The sequence below is a fragment of the Lepus europaeus genome, chromosome 20 (assembly GCF_033115175.1).
Source record: "Lepus europaeus isolate LE1 chromosome 20, mLepTim1.pri, whole genome shotgun sequence".
Taxonomy (NCBI): Eukaryota; Metazoa; Chordata; class Mammalia; order Lagomorpha; family Leporidae; genus Lepus; species Lepus europaeus.
The window spans coordinates 10134269-10152116 of NC_084846.1; the positions used below are offsets into that span (position 1 = coordinate 10134269).

Below are 17848 nucleotides of genomic sequence, written 5' to 3' on the forward strand. Positions count from 1 at the left end.
GGGCATTATGTGGTTATGGATGTGAATGAGCCACACTGGGGGTTCTGATGCATAGCGTTTTATGTGCATGCTGTGTATTTTGGTTGTTCTTAGTGTTAGTGGCCCGTGTATGATTTTTTAAGATTATTTATTTATTTGAGAGGTAGAGTTACAGACAGCGAGAGGGAGAGACAGAGAGAGGTCTTCTGTCTGCTGGTTCACTCCCCATATGGCTGCAATGGCCAGAGCTGCGCCAATCCGAAGCCAGGAGCCAGGAGCTTCTTTCAGGTCTCCCATGTAGGTGCAGGGGCCCAAGCACTTGTGCCATCTTCTACTGCTTTCCCAGGCCATAGCAGAGAGCTGGGTGGGAAGAGGAGCAGCCAGCACCAGAACTGGAGCCTATATGGGATGCCGGTGCTGCAGGGAGAGGATTAACCTATTGCACCATAGTACTGGCCCCCCATGTGTGATATTTTACCATCTTTTGCAAGATGCTACCATGGAGGGAACTGAGTTAAAGTGTATTTCTTAAAAGTACACATTAATCTGAAGCTATCCACAAGCAAACTTGCAAAACACCGTGGGTGCTTGGTGTTATCACTCAAACCGCTGCTGCTGTGATTATGCCCCATGTGAGTGGACCTGGGTTATGGTCCCATCTCCATGGCCAGTCCAGCTTCTTTTTCCCAGGGAGGCATCAGTTGATGGCTCAAGCACTTGGGTCCTGAGACACATGTGCGAGACAAAATTTTCATCCATGGCTTCTGGCTGCACTGGTTACTGCAGACATCTGGGGAGTAAAGCAAAGGATGGAAGATTCTCTCTCTCTCTCTCTCTCTCTCTCTCTCTCTCTCTCCATATGTACACACACACATATCCTTGTCTCTCTTCTTTATCTCTGTCTCTCTGCATGTCTCTCTGTAATTCAAGCAAACTGAAAGTAAACATATAAAAATATTCTAAAGCATAAATGAAAAGAAGTGAAAAACACCTCAACAGGACATGCTTTTTTGGGGTCATATCCTTTATGAATAATAATTCTGATATAATTCTCATCCATCTCTTTTTCACCACACAATCATGTGCCATCATCATAGCCTGAACATGTTTTCTCATAATAAAATATATAAATAAAAATGCATATTCTTATTTACATGATGTGGTGTTCTGGACATTATGGAACCTCTTTCTGTGTCCTGTGATGAAGCTTGTGTTTCACATCAGAGTGAGAAAGTTGGAGAATGAAAGAAACAGAAACAGGCAACTGAGAAATATTGGAATCTGACACACTCTCTTTTTTAAAGAAAATATTTTATTTATTGAAAGGCAGAGTTACAGATGGAGAGAAAGAAAAAGAGAAAGAGAGAGAGAGAGAGAGAGAGAGAGAGAGAGAGAGAGAGAGAGTCAGGTCCTCTATCTGCTGGTTGAGTCACCAAATGGTCACAACAGCAGGAGCTGGGCTGATCCGAAGCCACAAGCCAGGAGCTTCTTCCAGGTCTCCCACATGGATGCAGGGCCCAAGAACCCAGGCCATCAGAAGTGGAGTAACCAGGATATGATCCAGCACTCATATTGAGTGCCAGCATTGCAGGCAGTGGCTTTACACAGTACGCCAAATGCCAGCCTCATACTTTTTATTTTATTTATTTATTTATTAAAATTTTTTTTGACAGGCAGAGTGGACAGTGAGAGAGAGAGACAGAAAGAAAGGTCTTCCTTTGCCATTGGTTCACCCTCAAATGGCCGCCACGGCTAGCGCCCTGTGGCCCGCACACCATGCTGATCCGATGGCAGGAGCCAGGTGCTTCTCCTGGTCTCCCATTGGGTGCAGGGCCCAAGGACTTGGGCCATCCTCCACTGCACTCCCGGGCCACAGCAGAGAGCTGGCCTGGAAGAGGGGCAACCGGGACAGAATCTGGTGCCCCAACCAGGACTAGAACCCAGTGTGCAGGCACCGCAAGGCGGAGGATTAGCCTAGTGAGCCGCGGCGCCGGCCATCATACTTTTTATTTTTAAATGCAAAACATGTACAGACATCCAAATGAATAAGTGATTCCCAATGAATTGTCAGAGATTTCCAAATAAAATGGGAAGAGGAAAATAATATCTAAAGTTATCATGTCTTAAAGAATGCAAGCAAATGTACAAAGACAAAAGCTAGCAAGGCAATCTGATTAGATAAAGTAAATGGTTATCAAACCCACATGCTTATTTAGCTTGATGGATAAATAATTTCAGGGGCCAGCACTGTGGCATAGTGGGTAAAGCCGCCACTTGCAGTCCCAGCATCCCATATGGGTCCCAGTTTGAGTCCCAGCTACTCCATTCCCAATCCCCCTTTCTTTATGGCTTGGGAAGGCATTGGAGGATGGCCCAAGTCCTTGGGCCCCTGCACCTGCGTGGGAGACCCAGAAGAAGCTCCTGGCTCCTGGCTTCAGATCAGCACAGTTCCGGCCATTCCAGTCATCTAGGGAGTGAACCAATGGATGGAAAACCTCTCTTTCTGTCTCTCCTCTGTGTAACTCTGATTTTCAAATAAATAAATAAATAAATAAATATTTTTTAAAAAAAAAGAAAGAAAAGAATTACAGGGGCCGGCACTGTGATGTAGAAGGTTAAGCTGCTGCATGCAGTCCCGGCATCCCATATTTGTGCCTGTTTGAGTCCTGGCTGCTCCACTTCTGATCCAGCTTTTTGCTATGGTCTTGGGCCCCTGCACCTCCATGGGAGACTTGGAAGAAGCTCCTGGCTCTTAGCTTTGGATCAGCCCAGCTCCAGCCATTGTGGCCATTTGGCAAGTGAACCAGCAGATGGAAGACACACTCTCTCTCTGTGTGTCTCTCTCTCTCTCACTCTCTCTCTCTCTCTCTGTCTCTCCCTCTATCTGTAACTCTGTCTTTCAAATAAGTAAATAAAATCTTTTTTTTGACAGGCAGAGTTAAACAGTGAGAGAGAGAGAGAGAGAGAGAGAGAGAGAGAGAGAGAGAGAAAGGTCTTCCTTCCGTTGGTTCACTCCCCTAATGGCTACTATGGCCGGCACGCTGTGCCAATCTGAATCCAGGAGCCAGATGCTTCCTCCTGGTCTTCTATGCAGGTGCAGGACCCAAGCGCTTGGGCCATCCTCCACTGCCTTCCCAGGCCACAGCAGAGAGCTGGACTGGAAGAGGAGCAACTGGAACAGAATCTGGTGCCCCAACCAGGACTAGAACCTGGGGTGCCAGCACCACAGGCAGAGGATTAGCCTAGTGAGCCGCGGTGCCGGCCCTAAATAAAATCTTTTTTAAAAAAGACTTTTAAATCTTAGCAAGTATTAATGGGCAAACAGCATTGCATCTTCTCCTGAAACGAGTGTCATTTTCTCCTAACACAGTTCCTGTGAGCAAGCCAAGTCTATTTAGCTGCTTTAAACCATAGATGAAGGATGTTTCAAGTCTAGCACCTTTAACTCGTGCATCATAGTTCATGTTTAGTATTTGAACTCTTTAGAAATGACAAGGACCATCAGCCTAATATTTTAGTTAACATCATATATCCTTAATATTTCAGATAATGGAAAATATTTTGGAGACAACAGTCCATTTACTAATGTTTATGAAACATTCACCTAGTTTTCACCTTCTTATCAATTATGTTTGAATTTCCCATGCAAATTGTACACATCATTAAACAATCCTAGCCAGAAATCAGCTCCTGTTATTTCTCTGTTTACCATCTCAACAGTGTGTGAAGGCAAGGCAGCCATCTAAGATACAGTCCTCAAGTTAAAGACATGAGTGTTTTGCTTACCATAAACCCCATTGTTTATCACTAAAACAAAACATCAAGCAAGCCTTGTATAGTGAGTATTTTTCCAAATCATATAAGTTTTGAAATACATTTGGGTTAATTTCATGTGATTTTGGAGTGCCCACTTAATTCAAAGTTAATGTGGCATCATGTATGGACACAAGCACGCACATGCACATAAGGTAACAACACATATGCACAATGTGCACACACATTGACAAATAGATGCTAAGATGTTATAGCTGTCATTTTATCTATGGACATAACACATATGGACATAGCACACCAACACTCATATGTGCACACACAGGACAGACAGATGCTAAGATGCTAATATGTTATAGCTGCATTTCCTCCAGGCAGCAGGTGGAACACTGGGAAGTCCCCTAGTCTGAAGCATACCTGGAGGTGAACTGTCTTTACAAGTGGGAGGAGTCAGTTTTGATCTGATTTACATGGTCACAGCCCTTTAAAGAAGACAGTGTAGAAAACTTGCATCTCAAACAGGAAGAACGCAGGCTTTTCTCTAGGACTTGGAGGGGGTGTCAATTAGGGAAATTATGGAGGGCTATGTAAATGGATGTCCAGGGGCTGGGATTTTGGCAGAGAGCTTAACCTTAAGATACCTCTTGGGATGGCCATGGTCCATATAGACTTTCTGGGTTCAAGTTCCTTCTTTGTTTCTGAGTAATTGTCCTGCTACTGAACATTCTAGAAGGCATCAGGTGATGGCTAATGTACTTGGATTCCTACTGCTTGGATTGAGTCCTGGGCTCCTGGCTTCAGCCTGCCCCAGACCCTGTTGATGTAGGCATTTGGGAGAGTAACTAATGGATGGAAATCTGTCTTTCTCGATCTCTGTCTCTCAGCATTTAAATGAACATAAATAAATACATTTTTTTTTGACAGGCAGAGTAGACAGTGAGAGAGAGAGACAGAGAGAAAGGTCTTCCTTTTGCCGTTGGTTCACCCTCTGATGGCCGCCGCGGCCGGCGCACTGTGGCTGGCGCACCATGCTGATCCGAAGCCAGGAGCCAGGTGCTTCTCCTGGTCTCCCTTGGGGGTACAGGGCCCAAGGACTTGGGTCATCCTCCACTGCACTCCTGGGCCATAGCAGAGAGCTGGCCTGGAAGAGAGGCAACTAGGACAGAATCCAGCACCCCAACTGGGACTAGAACCCGGTGTGCTGTTGCCACAGGCGGAGGATTAGCCTATTGAGCCACGGCGCCAGCCTAAATAAATACATTTTAACATGACACATACACACAATAGAAAACTATTTTGCCATGTTAAAAGTGAAATGCTTTCATTTTGGACAATATAGATGAACCTGGAGCACATTGTGGTAAGTGAAATAAGCCAGGCAAGCAAGGACAAATGCTGCATGATATCACTCATAACCGGAATCCTAAAGTCAGCTCACAAAGTGGGCAATAGAATAGAGTTTGCCAAAGGCCAAGGAGACTGAGTGGGAGGGGAGGATGCTTCCACCATCTCAGCTGATGAGAGGAGAAAGTCCTGGTGCCTACTGCACAGCAGGGGGACTATAGCTAATAATAACACTCTCTGTGTTTCCAAACAGCTAGAAAAGAGGATTATGGATGTTCCCAACTCAAAGAAATGGAACATGTCTAACATGCACCAACACATTACACCATCCCACATAAATTGTGTTTCAACTAAAATGAGATAAAGCTGTAAACAAGCATATCCCTTTAAGTCAACAAGTATTCTGTAATGAGGAACTAAATGAGAGCTCTTATCATGCAATAAGCTATCAAATTTTAACAAGTGAAAAGTCTCTGATTTTACATCAGCCAATGACTTTTCCTCTTCTTGAGGAGGGAATATAACAATTTTCTGGAGATTTCAGGAGTGGGGTCCCCAACAAAATTTTTGGTCAAAGATGCTAGGAACCTCTTTGCGAAAAGTTCTTTGGTCTTGGATAAGGCTTTTTTTTTCCTTCTTTTTTTAACTTTTATTTAGTAAATATAAATTTCCAAAGTACAGTTTATGGATTACAATGGCTTCCCCCCCATAATTTCCCTCCAACTCGTACCCCTCCCATTTTCCACTCCCTCTCCCATTCCATTCACATCAAGATTCATTTTCAATTATCTTTATATACAGAAGATTGATTTAGTATATATTAAGTAAAGATTTCAACAGTTTGCACCCACACAGAAACACAAAGTGTAAAATACTGTTTCAGTACTAGTTATAGAATTATTTCACATTGGACAACACATTAAGGACAGATCCCACCTGAGAAGTAAGTACACAGTGACTCCTGTTGTTGACTTAACAATTTGACACTCTTGTTTATGGCGTCAGTAATCTCCCTAGGCTCTAGTCATGAGTTGCCAAGGCTACGGAAGCCTTTTGAGTTCACCGACTTCGATCTTATTCCTACAGGGTCATAGTCAAAGTAGAAGTTCTCTCCTCCCTTCAGAGAAAGGTACCTCTTTCTTTTATGGCCCCGTTCTTTCGACTGGGATCTCACTCACAGAGATCTTTCATTTAGGTCTTCTTCTTTTTTTTTCCCATAGTGTCTTGGCTTTCCATTGGATAAGGCTTTTTTTTAAAAGTTTGTTTATCTATTTATTTGAAAGGTAGAGTTACAGAGAGGCGGGGGGTGGGGTCTTTCATCTGCTGGTTCACTCCTCAAATGGCCACAAGGGCTGGAACTGAGCTTATCAGAAGCCAGGATCCTGGAGCTTCTTCCAGGTCTCCCATGTGGGTTCAGGGGCCCAAGCACTTGGACCATCCTCCACTGCTTTCCCAAGAGCATTAGCAGGGAGCTGGGTCAGAAGTGGAGCAGCCAGGACTCAAACCAGTGCTTTACCGGCAGTGGCTTTACCGGCTATGCCACAGTGCCAACGCTGAAACCTTTATGTCAAGGAAATTAAGTGCCTGAGAGATTTGACTTCTGGAATGAGAGGAGTTCAAGAGAAGGAACCATGAGATCTGGGTTCACCTGACTGCTAACCTGGTCTCTTGGGAGTAGACAGTCAGCAGGAATATTCTCTCCTGCCAAGCCCAGCATCCCCATGGGAAATCAGGGACTGGAAGATTGGGGTAACAAGAGGGAGATGTGCCTAATGAACAGGAAGAGAGCTGTGGTATTGCCCTGCTGTTGTCCACCAAGTGTGTTCACTTTTGGACTCATCATCTGACTCAGGGACGGATGATTTACTTCTTTCTACTTCAGCCTCCACCATCAGCCACCCAGGGAGGAATCACACTTCAAGTAGAGAATCCTTGCAGGTCAGTCTGAGAACCCAGCAGGTACCACAATAAACGCTCAGAGAAGGGAAGCTGAGAACCTCAGCTTCAGGGTCACCTGATGGTCAAGGCTGTCTCTTTCCAATAACAAGATCACGTTTTCCCTTTGCTTGCTTGCTATTCAGTTATTGTATTTACTTGTGATGTTGAGAAACAGAAGTGTCCATTGAAACCAGGCAAAATGGTTGAAATGGAAGCTCCATCAGAGCTGATTAAGAAGCAGCAAGCAGTTTCAGTAAAAGTAGACGTTGGGTCGAATCACCTTTTGCTTTGAAGAAAAAAAATAGGGTGAGGACCTGTCTGTTGTTTTTAAATTTAGTTATAATCATTCTATGGGAAAGACAGAGGAACACACACCAAAAGGAAAATCCAGAAGGCATAGAGAGAAATATCGTAATTGCTGGGTCACACCCCAAATACCTACAAAACTTGAGGTAGGGCCAGGTCAGAGAGAAGCCCAGACTTCCATCTCAGTCTCCCACATGGGTTGTAAGAATCCAACTTATTAAAACATCAGCTGCCGCCTCCTATTAAAGAATTGTAATGGGGCTGGGATGGGCACCAAGGCAAGAGCCCAGTCAGCACCCCTACTCAGAGGCACCAGTAGGGAGGTTCCTACAGGGGATCAGATCCATAAACAATAAACATAAATCAGTTGTCTAACTGCTAAATATAAATCTTAGCATTTTTTATATATATACTAAACTGATTTTCTATATATAAAGAGAATTCAAAATGAATCTTGATGGGAATGGAAGGGGAGAGCGAGTGGGAGGGGGGAGGGTTGCGGGGGGGGAGGAGTTGTGTGGGGGAAGCCTTTGTAATCCATGAGCTGTACTTTGGAAATTTATATTCACTAAATAAAAAATATAAAAATAAACTCCCACATATTAAAAAAAATAAATAAATCTTAGCATTTTTCAACTGTGTGAGGAAGGACTCTGTGTATGACACACTGTCTTGTTATTTTTCTCTTAGCTGGTGGTCAACTCAAACAAATGGAACCAGGCAATGAGACATGACTATCAAGATTTCTCCTGGGATTCTCAGAGGACCCAGCACTGCAGCCCCTCATATTCGGGCTCTTCCTCTCCATATACCTGGTCACTGTGGCTGGGAACCTACTCATTGTGCTGGCCATCCTCTCACACCCCCACCTCCACACACCCATGTACTTCTTCCCCTCCAACCTGTCCTTGGTGGATATCTGCTTCTCCTCCACCACCGTCCCCAAGATGCTGGTGAACTTCCAGATGCAGAGCAAAGCCATCAGCTGTGCAGGCTGCATCACCCAGATGATTTTTGTTAGAGTTGGACAACTTTATCCTGGCCATGAATGCCTGTGACAAGTTTGTGGCCATCTGTCACCCCCTGCACTACATGGTCATCATGAACCCCAGGCTCTGTATGCAGCTGGTTCTGTTGTGCTGGGTCATCAGTGTCCTGCATGCCTTGTTGCAAAGCTAAATGGTGCTGCAGCTGTCTTGCACACTCAAGTGGAAATCCCCCACTTCTTCTGTGAGCTGAACCAGGTGACCCAACTTGCCTGTTTTGATACTTTCCTTAATGACGTGGTCATGTAATTGCAATTATACTGCTGGCTGTGGGTCCCCTGGCTGGGATCCTGTACTCCTACTCCAAGATCATCTCCTCCATCCGTGTAATCCCCTCAGCTCAGGGGAAGTATAAAGCATTCTCCACCTGTGCCTCTCACCTCTCCATTGTCTCCTTATTCTATTGCACAGGTCTAGGAGTTTACCTTAGTTCTGCTGCAAACCATGACTCAGGCTCAACTGCAACAGCCTCGGTGATGTACACCGTGGTCACCCCCATGCTGAACCCCTTCATCTACAGTCTGAGGAACACAGATGTAAAGAGGACTCTGAAAAGACTCTTCAGAGTGAACGCATAAATGAGGCCATAGCTTTGGATCAGAGTAAGTGCTCGTCATTGTAGAGCTCAGTGCCCCAGAGTTTGGAATTTGGATTCCTCGATCACATTGCAAACATAGAACCCAGGCCTTCTGTTTGTGTCCTGGAGTTTCATTGCTTCATCTCAACCTCTCTATTGAGTTGAAGCAACTCACTTATTAAGCCTTCTACTCTCTTCAGTATCCAAATACCTTCTCTTCCCTACTTACCCAAAGTCTTTCTAAACATTGGATGAGAATATTTGGAAATTGCCACTTCATCATAGGATAGTAAAGATATATCGGGGATAATTATTTTCTATGACATGTACTGTACTGTGTCACATTTATCTTGCTTTTTATTTTAATTTTAGTTAATTTTTAAAGATTTGGTATGATTTATACACACACTTCCTAGAACATAATGATATTCCTCCATTCTTCCCTCCCTTTTTCCCTCCCATCTTCTTTCTTCCTACCTTTCCTTTATTTTTTTTTCATTTTTGAGATAACATTTTAAATTTACATTACAGTACAAAGGCTTAATACTTTACCACACAAGAAATTTAACTAGTCAAAAGCAAGAAGACTATTTCTGTTGTTTTACAGGAAAGCATGTTCATATGGTTTTTTTTTTTTGACAGGCAGAGTGGACAGTGAGAGAGAGAGAGAGAGAGAGAGAGAGACAGAGAGAAAGGTCTTCCTTTGCCATTGGTTCACCCTCCAATGGCTGCCGCGGCTGGCCTGCTGCGACCGGCGCACCACGCTGATCTGAAGCCAGAGGCCAGGTGCTTCTCCTGGTCTCCCATGGGGTGCAGGGCCCAAGGACTTGGGCCATCCTCCTCTGCACTCCCGGGCCATAGCAGAGTGCTGGCCTGGAAGAAGGGCAACAGGGACAGAATCTGGCGCCCCGACTGATACTAGAACCCGGTGTGCCAGCATCACAGGCGGAGGATTAGCCTATTGAGCCGCAGCGCCAGCCGCATGTTCATATCTTTTACTATTCTTAAAGATAAACTCTACGTGGTAACTAAAGTCATTTACAGCTTTTCTAGCACAGAGAATCCAAGGCCAATGTTTCCTCTTTTATGGATGTTGCTGATGTGTATAACCTACTCCAGCTCCTCCTCCTGGTGATGTGGAATTTAACATACTTGTGTGTTTCATAACTTTGGCTTTTATTCTCATGTTCAGGATCCAGTTCTATTGCAATTCCCTTTCTCCTATGTCCACTGCACAACAGGCCCCAGAGGTCTCTACTCCACCACCTTTCTTAAGGAGATATTGGCACGCTCTACCACATTTGGAAATTCTATCAATACACAAATGGTTAAGGAAATGAGTGGTTGCTAGGGAACATCGAGCCATCCCCTTCACAGGTGTGGCTGTAACAGGGTCATGCAGGGATCTTGGGTTCATTCCCCTGTTTCATACTTCAGTAGTTCTCATGTTAATATCCTGGATGTGATTGTTTATTCTAGTTTCTAAAGAGATGTCCATGGGGACTCTGAGTCAATGTGCAGGGTTTAACTGGTTATTTCTGTGAAAAGGTATGTGAACCTACAAAATCCACAAATACAAGTTTAAGGTGAGAAAGTATCGAGAAAAACATCAAACACACATGAAAAAGTGTTGAAGTGCACGAATTCCGATCTTCTCTAATTCTCCTTTCTACTGTTCCCCACATAACTGTGTGCTATGTGATGAAATTCAACTCTATGCACTTTTTAAAAAATTTTTGACAGGCAGAGTGGACAGTGAGAGAGAGAGAGACAGAGAGAGAGGTCTTCCTTTTGCCGTTGGTTCACCCTCCAATGGCCGCCGCGGCCGGCGCGCTGTGGTCGCCGCACTGCACTGATCCGAAGGCAGGAGCCAGGTGCTTCTCCTGGTCTCCAATGGGGTGCAGGGCCCAAGCACTTGGGCCATCCTCCACTGCACTCCCAGGCCACAGCAGAGAGCTGGCCTGGAAGAGGGGCAACCAGGACAGAATCTGGCGCCCCGACCGGGACTAGAACCTGGTGTGCCGGCGCCACTAGGCGGAGGATTAGCCTGTTGAGCCACGGCGCCGGCCTCTATGCACTTTCAAGTAATGTAAAAAGCAAATAAAATTGAGCCTTCTTTTTTAAATTTTATTTAAGGCACACGTACTTCATGCATTTCATATAGACAAATTTAGGAATATAGTGATTCTTCCCACCCTACCACCATCTCGCCTGCACTCCCACCTTTCTTTCTCCCATTCTCATTCTTATTTTTTTTACAAAGATCTATTTTCAGTTTACTTTATACTCATAAGATTAATCCTACACTAAGTAGAGAGTTCAACTAACAATATGAACAAAATACAAAAACTAACAAATGAGCAAAACACATTGTTTCTCAACAGTCAAGAAAAGAGCTCTTCAAAATTATCACATTGCAGGCCGGCGCCGCAGCTCAATAGGCTAACCCTCAGCCCTGCAGTGCCGGCATACCAGGCTCTAGTCCTGGTAGGGGCACCGGATTCTGTCCCGGTTGCCCCACTTCCAGTCCAGCTCTCTGCTGTGTCCCAGGAGTGCAGTGGAGGATGGCCCTAGTCCTTGGGCCCTGCACCCGCATGAGAAACCAGGAGAAACACCTGGCTCCTGGCTTCAGATCAGCACGTTGTGCCAGCAGTGGCAGCCATTGGAAGGTGAACCAATGGCAAAAGGAAGACCTTTCTCTCCGTCTCTCTCTCTCACTGTCCACTCTGCCTGTCAAAAAATAAAAAAAAAATCATCGCATTGCAAAATGTCAATTTCATTCCCATAGATTGGCTTTTAGGTTCTCTATTGGTTACCACAGATCAGAGACAACAGTGGAATTTGTCTTTTGGGGACTGGCTTATTTCACTAAGTATAATGGTTTCCAGTTGCATCCATTTTATTGCAAATGACAGGATTTCATTTTATTTTTTGCCTCTGTGTAGTATTCCATAGTGTGTATATACCATAATTTCTTTATCTAGTCTTCAGTTGATAGACATCTGGGTTGATTCCATATGAGCATTCTCTTCCGTTTTTGTAAGATTTATTTATTTATTTGAAAGAGTTACACAGAGAAGGAGAAGCAGAGAGAGAAAGAAGAATTCCATCTGCTGGTTCACTTCCCAATCAGCCCCAACAGCTGGAGCTGCACCGATCTAAAACCAGGAGCCAGGAGCTTCTTTTGGATCTCCCATGTGAGTGTGGGGGCCCAAGGACTTGGACCATCTTCTACTGCTTTCTCAGGCCATAGCACAGAGCTGGATTGGAAGTGGAGCAGCTGGGATTGAATCGGTGCCCATATGGGATGCTGTTGCTTCAGGCCAGGGCGTTAACCATCTGTGCCACAGCACCAGCTCCTAGGTAACCTTGTCTTTCCATTCTCCATATAAAACTAGAAACTCAGAAGTGTGAGACTGGTATTTGGACCTGCTAAATGCAGCTTTTCGAGGGAGAAGCAGGCATCTAGTCCACTCTGAAAGGAACTTCCCTTTTTTCCATTCTAACAGGAAACTGGCCTGACTTGTGTCTTGGGTTGTGCACACCGTGAGCCCATCTGACTGATCACATAGGAGATAAAAGGCACCATTGCAGAGCCTGTCCCCCCAGTTCGTTCACATTTCTCAGGGGGCATAGGTGGTGCTTTGGGCCTTGCCATCCCTGTAGCTCTTGAAAAAAATATCCAGTCGTCCTTGCAGAGGGAGGTACTGGCAAAGAGGACCCACAGAATTGCCCTGGGTGCTCCCGTGGGCCCTCACCGCGGGGCCTGAGCTCTGGATCCACCACCATAAACTGCTCTAAGTCCTCCTCGTGACAGGCCCAGGCTTGCCAAAGACTCAGGGTGGTCACAGGGGCCAGGCTAAGGCTCTATGGGACTCCTAGGATTGGGTGCACCTGCTGGTGACCCCTGGTGACATATGCAGGCTGGAGCTTCCAGAACAGCCCAGATCACCGAGGTGAGGGCCGGCACTGTAGGCAGAGACAGAATGCGATTGGAGCCTGTGGAGGGTGGGGCTTGGCTGCGGGTTTTGTTGGCCCGGTTGGGAGCCACCCCCGGGGACCTCCGCTGCACTTGGGAGCTGGTTGGTTAGGTCTGCCGCCTCGGTGGTCCCGCCCGCGCCTCCGCAGGATAGAGCAGAGCCCCAGCTCCTGCCCTGCCACCACCTCCCCGTCTTGGCCCCGCCCCGCCTCGGTGATGCCCCGCCCCTTATGCATCCCTCTTGCCTCGCTCATCCCACTCCTCCTTTTCCTGATCTTCATCCCTGGCCTCACGCCATCGGTACTGCCCCTTCGGGCCTCAGACACCGGCAGGTGGAATCTTCCTCCACCTTGGGACCACCTCGTCCTCTCATTGGCTCAGTCCTACAAGATCCCGTCCATTCCTCTTCTCTTAGCCCCGCCCACCCTGCCTCAAGCCCAGCCCCTCTCTGACTCAGCCCCGCCTCCATCTCCCCGCAGTTCTCAGGGCTGTGCCAGGAGCTCCCGCCCTCCGTGCACCTGCTCACCCTGGCCCGCTGGGGCCCAGAGACGCTGCTGCTGCGCTTGAAGCACCAGTTTCCCAGTGGGGAGGACTCGGGCCGCAACTTGAGCTCCCATGTGACCTTGGATTTACAGATTAAGAGAGCAGAGGTGAGAAACAGACCAGAAATGGGTATGAGGGAGAGATGGAACGGGGTGGGGGGAAGTCACCTTTGCCCCCACTGATCAGGTCCTTTCTACTGTTCCCGCAGAACCTGTTCTCCACCTTCACCATCACCTGCCTGCAGGAGACCACGCTGGCGGCCAACCAGCCCCAGGCCAGCGCCTTCAGGCTCAAGTGACACCAGACACTGGTGGGCACCCAGCGTGGGAGGGGTGGTCTCCTGCCTGGGGCTGGCAGCTGGGGGCACTGTATGAGGCATGGGAATGTGGGCCAGGATCCAGTGTAGAACCTGAAAACCCCGGGCAGATCCAGGCTCAGGTCTTCAAGGTCCAAAGTGGGTTCAGCAAGCGAGCAATAGGTCGTGTGGGTTGAGCATTTGGGCCCGGGAACAAGTTTCAAGGGTCTCCGTGGTTGTCTAGTTCTGGGGTTGCTTTGAGGGTATGAGGGCAAGGGCCAGGCATTGCAGAGAAATGTGTGGGGTAGGGTGTCTAGCAGTAGTATTTAGGCTTGAAGAAAGAGTTTAATGTCCAGGATGAGCCCTGCGGGGACATCTGGAGACCCACAGGTATTCAGGCCCAGAGGAGGGAGTGAAGGAGGGCGGGGAATTCTCACTCTTGGGTCTCCCCTGCCCAGGCCCCGTACCAAACCCCTCAGTGCCTGCTGTGGGCCTGGCCTCCATCACGCTGCAGCCCATGGAGATCTGCACGCTTGTGGCCTTGGTCCAGTGGAAAGAGGATGGCGGGACCTGCGGGGAAGTCGCCTTGCAAGCCTGAGCTCTCTGCTCCTGGGGCGAGTCTGACTCTCTTCCCCTCTGCCCCCATGCTGCCGCCCAAAATGCCATTAAAATAGTGGTGACACTCAGGTTGCTTAAGGACTCTTTGTGGCACTTTTAGAGGGAGATAGAATGTATGACCTAGAGGCTGGTGCTGTGGCATAGTGGGTAAAGCCACCGCAAGCAATGCCAGCATCCCATGTGGATCCGGTTCAAGTCCCAGCTGCTCTACTTCTGATCCAACTCTCTGCTAATGTGCCTGGGAAATCAGTGCAAGATGGCCCAAGTCCTTGGGCCCCTGTACCTGCATGGGAGACCCAGATGGAGCTCTTGGCTTTGGCCCAGCTCTGGCTGTTGCAGTCTTTTGGGGAGTGAAACAGTGTATGGAAGATTTATCTCTGTCACTATGCCTTTCAAATAAATAAATTTTATATAAAAAAATTCACTGGCACTGGCACTGTGATGTAGAAGGTAAAGCTGCCACCTGCAGTGCCGGCATCCTATATGGTGCCTGTTCAAGTATTGGCTGCTTCACTTCTGATCTAGCTCTCTGATATGGCCTGGGAAAGCAGTAGAAGATGGCCCAAGTGCCTGGGCCCTTACACCCGCATGGGAGATCTGGAAGAAGTTCTTGGCTCTTGGCTTCAGATTGGCACAGTCGTTGTGGCCATCTGAGAAGTGAACCCGTGGATGGAAGAACTCTCTCTCTCTCTCTCTCTCTCTCTCTCTGCCTCTCCTCTCTCTGTGTAACTCTGACTTTCAAATAAATAAATAAATCTTTAAAAAAATTCACTTACTTATTTTAAAGGCAGAGTGACGGAGACAGATAAAGAGATAGAGATAGATCTCCCATCTGCTGGTTTTCTCCCCAAAAGGCCTGTAAATTTGTGCTGGTGGTGGCCAAAGTCAGAGTCCTGGAACTTCATCCAGGTCACCCACATGGATGACAGGGACCCAAGTACTTAAGCCACCATTTGTTGTCTTCCCAGTCACATTAACAGGTAATGGGACCACCAGAGGATCTGCAAGGATTAGAACTGTTGCTCCTACATGAGATATTGGTTTGGCAAACAGCAGCCTAACCCACTGGGCCACACTGCTTTTCCCCTCCCCCTTACCCCAGTTGACTTTTTTTAAAAAAGATTTATGTACTTATTTGAAAGGCACAGTTACAGAGAGGTAGAGGCAGAGAGAGAGAGAGAGAGAGAGAGAGAGAGAGAGAGAGAGAGAGGTCTTCCATCCACTGGTTCACTCGCCGAATCACCACAATGGCCAGAGCTGTGCTGATCTGAATCCAGGAGCCAGGAGCTTCCTCCAGGTCTCTTATGTGGGTGCAGGGGCCCAAGGACTTGGGCCATCTTCCACTGCTTTCCCAGGCCATAGCAGAGAGCTGGATCAGAAGTGGAGCAGCTCGGACTGGAACTGGTGTCCATATGCGATGTTGGATATGCATAAGGCAGCGTTACCCACTATGCCACAATGCCAGTCCCAAGATATTTTTCCATTCACTGGTTCATTCCTCAAATTACCAGAACAGTCATGGCTGAGCCAGAGTGAAACCAGGAACCAGGAAAGACATCTGGGTCTCCCACATGATTGACAGGGACACAAGTTCTTGAGCCATCTTCCACTGCCTTCCCAGGTACCTTAGCAGGGATTTGGATCAGAAGTAGAGTAGTGGCCGGCGCCATGGCTCAATAGGCGATTCCTCCGCTTCCGGCACCGGCACACCGGGTTCTAGTCCCAGTCGGGGTGCTGGATTCTGTCCCGGTTGCCCTTCTTCCAGGCCAGCTCTCTTCTATGGCCCAGGAGTGCAGTGGAGGATAGCCCAAGTTCTTGGGCCCTGCACCCACATGGGAGAGCAGGAGAAGCACCTGGCTTCTGCCTTCAGATCAGCGCGATGTGCCGGCAGCAGTGTGCTGGCCATGGTGGCTATTGGAGGGTGAACCAACGGCAAAGGAAGACCTTTCTCTCTGTTTCTCTCTCTCACTGTCCACTCTGCCTTTCAAAAAAAAAAAAAAAGAAAAAGAAGAAGAAGAAGGAGAAGAAGAAGAGGTTGAGTAGCTGGGATTCAAGCCTGTGCCTCATTATGGGATGCTGACATTGCAAGCAGTGGCTTCACCTGCTGTGCCACAATACCAGCCCCAAGGTTGTGTCAGTTCTTCTAAATGCCACCCCCATTAAGGGAGACTGGACCTGGCCAGTGAGGGAGGCTTGGGTATGGTGACCAGGGTGCCCACAGCTCCTGATGGGCCTGGGTTATCTTAGGCTCTTGCCTGAAAAGGCTCCTGAGTCCCAGACTGCAGTCAAAGAAAGAGGCCAGCAGAGGGCGTCCCAGGGCCAGCTGCACCCTGCATGGGGCCCTGATGCTGGGCTGTGGGCCAAGACCTCTTGGTAAGTGGGAGGAAGGAAGCCCCCCAGGCTGGGAAGGGAAGCCTGAGGAGGGTGCCCTGGTCCTGCTTTTACTCAGGCCTGGAGCGTGGTTGCTGGATGGCCCTTTCGCCGATTTTTCCAAGTCACCGCTTTGATTGGAATGTTGGTGAATCCACCATGTGAGAGGACATAGCTATTGTGGGTTGAACAGGATTTGGCTCCTGAGCTCATGCATATTTTTTTAAGATTTATTTTATTTGAAAGACAGAGTTACAGAGAGAAGTAGAGAAAGAGGTCTTCCATCTGCTGGTTCACTCCCCAAATGGCTGCAATGGCCGTAGCTGAGCTGATCTGAAGCCAGGAGCTTCTTCCAGGTCTCCCACATGGATGCAGGGGTCCAAGGACTTGGGCCATCTTCCACTGCTTTCCCAGGCCATAGCAGAGAGCTGAATCAGAAGTGGAGCAGCTGGGACTTGCAGGCAACACTGGCCCCTCATCTAGCTTTTCTAACCCTAAGTCATAGACTTAGGGTACTGAAATGGCGGGAACTTCATTTAGTTATAGTGTTTAGGAAGTGCACCTTGGGGTTGAAGACCGAACTCCTCCACCCCACATGCACCTCCCTGCTAATGCCCCTGGCAAAGCAGTGGCAAGATGGCCCAAGTGCTCAGACCTCTGCCGCCTATGTGGGAAACTCAGCTGGAGTTCCAAGCTCTTGGCTTCCACAGTGCCCCATCCTGGTGGTAAGAGGCTCTTTGGTGTTTCAACCGACAAATGATTCTCTCTCTTTCGCTTGCTCTCACTCTCTTGCTCTGTTTCTCTTTCTCTCTGCCCCCGTCACTCTGCATTTTGAAGAATATATATTAAAAAAAAACTTTAGGAAAAAAAAAAAAACCAGGATTGAGAGACCCTTAGGTCACTGGGGAGCTCTCCTTGCAATGCTGTTCTTATGAGCGTGTTGGTTCTGGAGGTCTGAGTGGGGCCCAGCGGCTGTCCCTGCTTCCTGGATAAATGTGGGCTGCTCTCTCTGCCCGTGCCTCATCCATCCTGTCCTCTGGCCTCAGCCGACAGCTGAATCGATGGAACTCATCCAATCTTGA

General features: G+C 47.6%; 1 pseudogene; it reads left to right on the forward strand.

Annotated features, from left to right (window-relative positions):
• Positions 1 to 14376, forward strand: part of LOC133749273 (lysosomal alpha-mannosidase-like) — a 156299-nt pseudogene extending 141923 nt beyond the window's left edge.
• The last annotated feature ends 3472 nt before the right edge of the window (positions 14377 to 17848 follow it).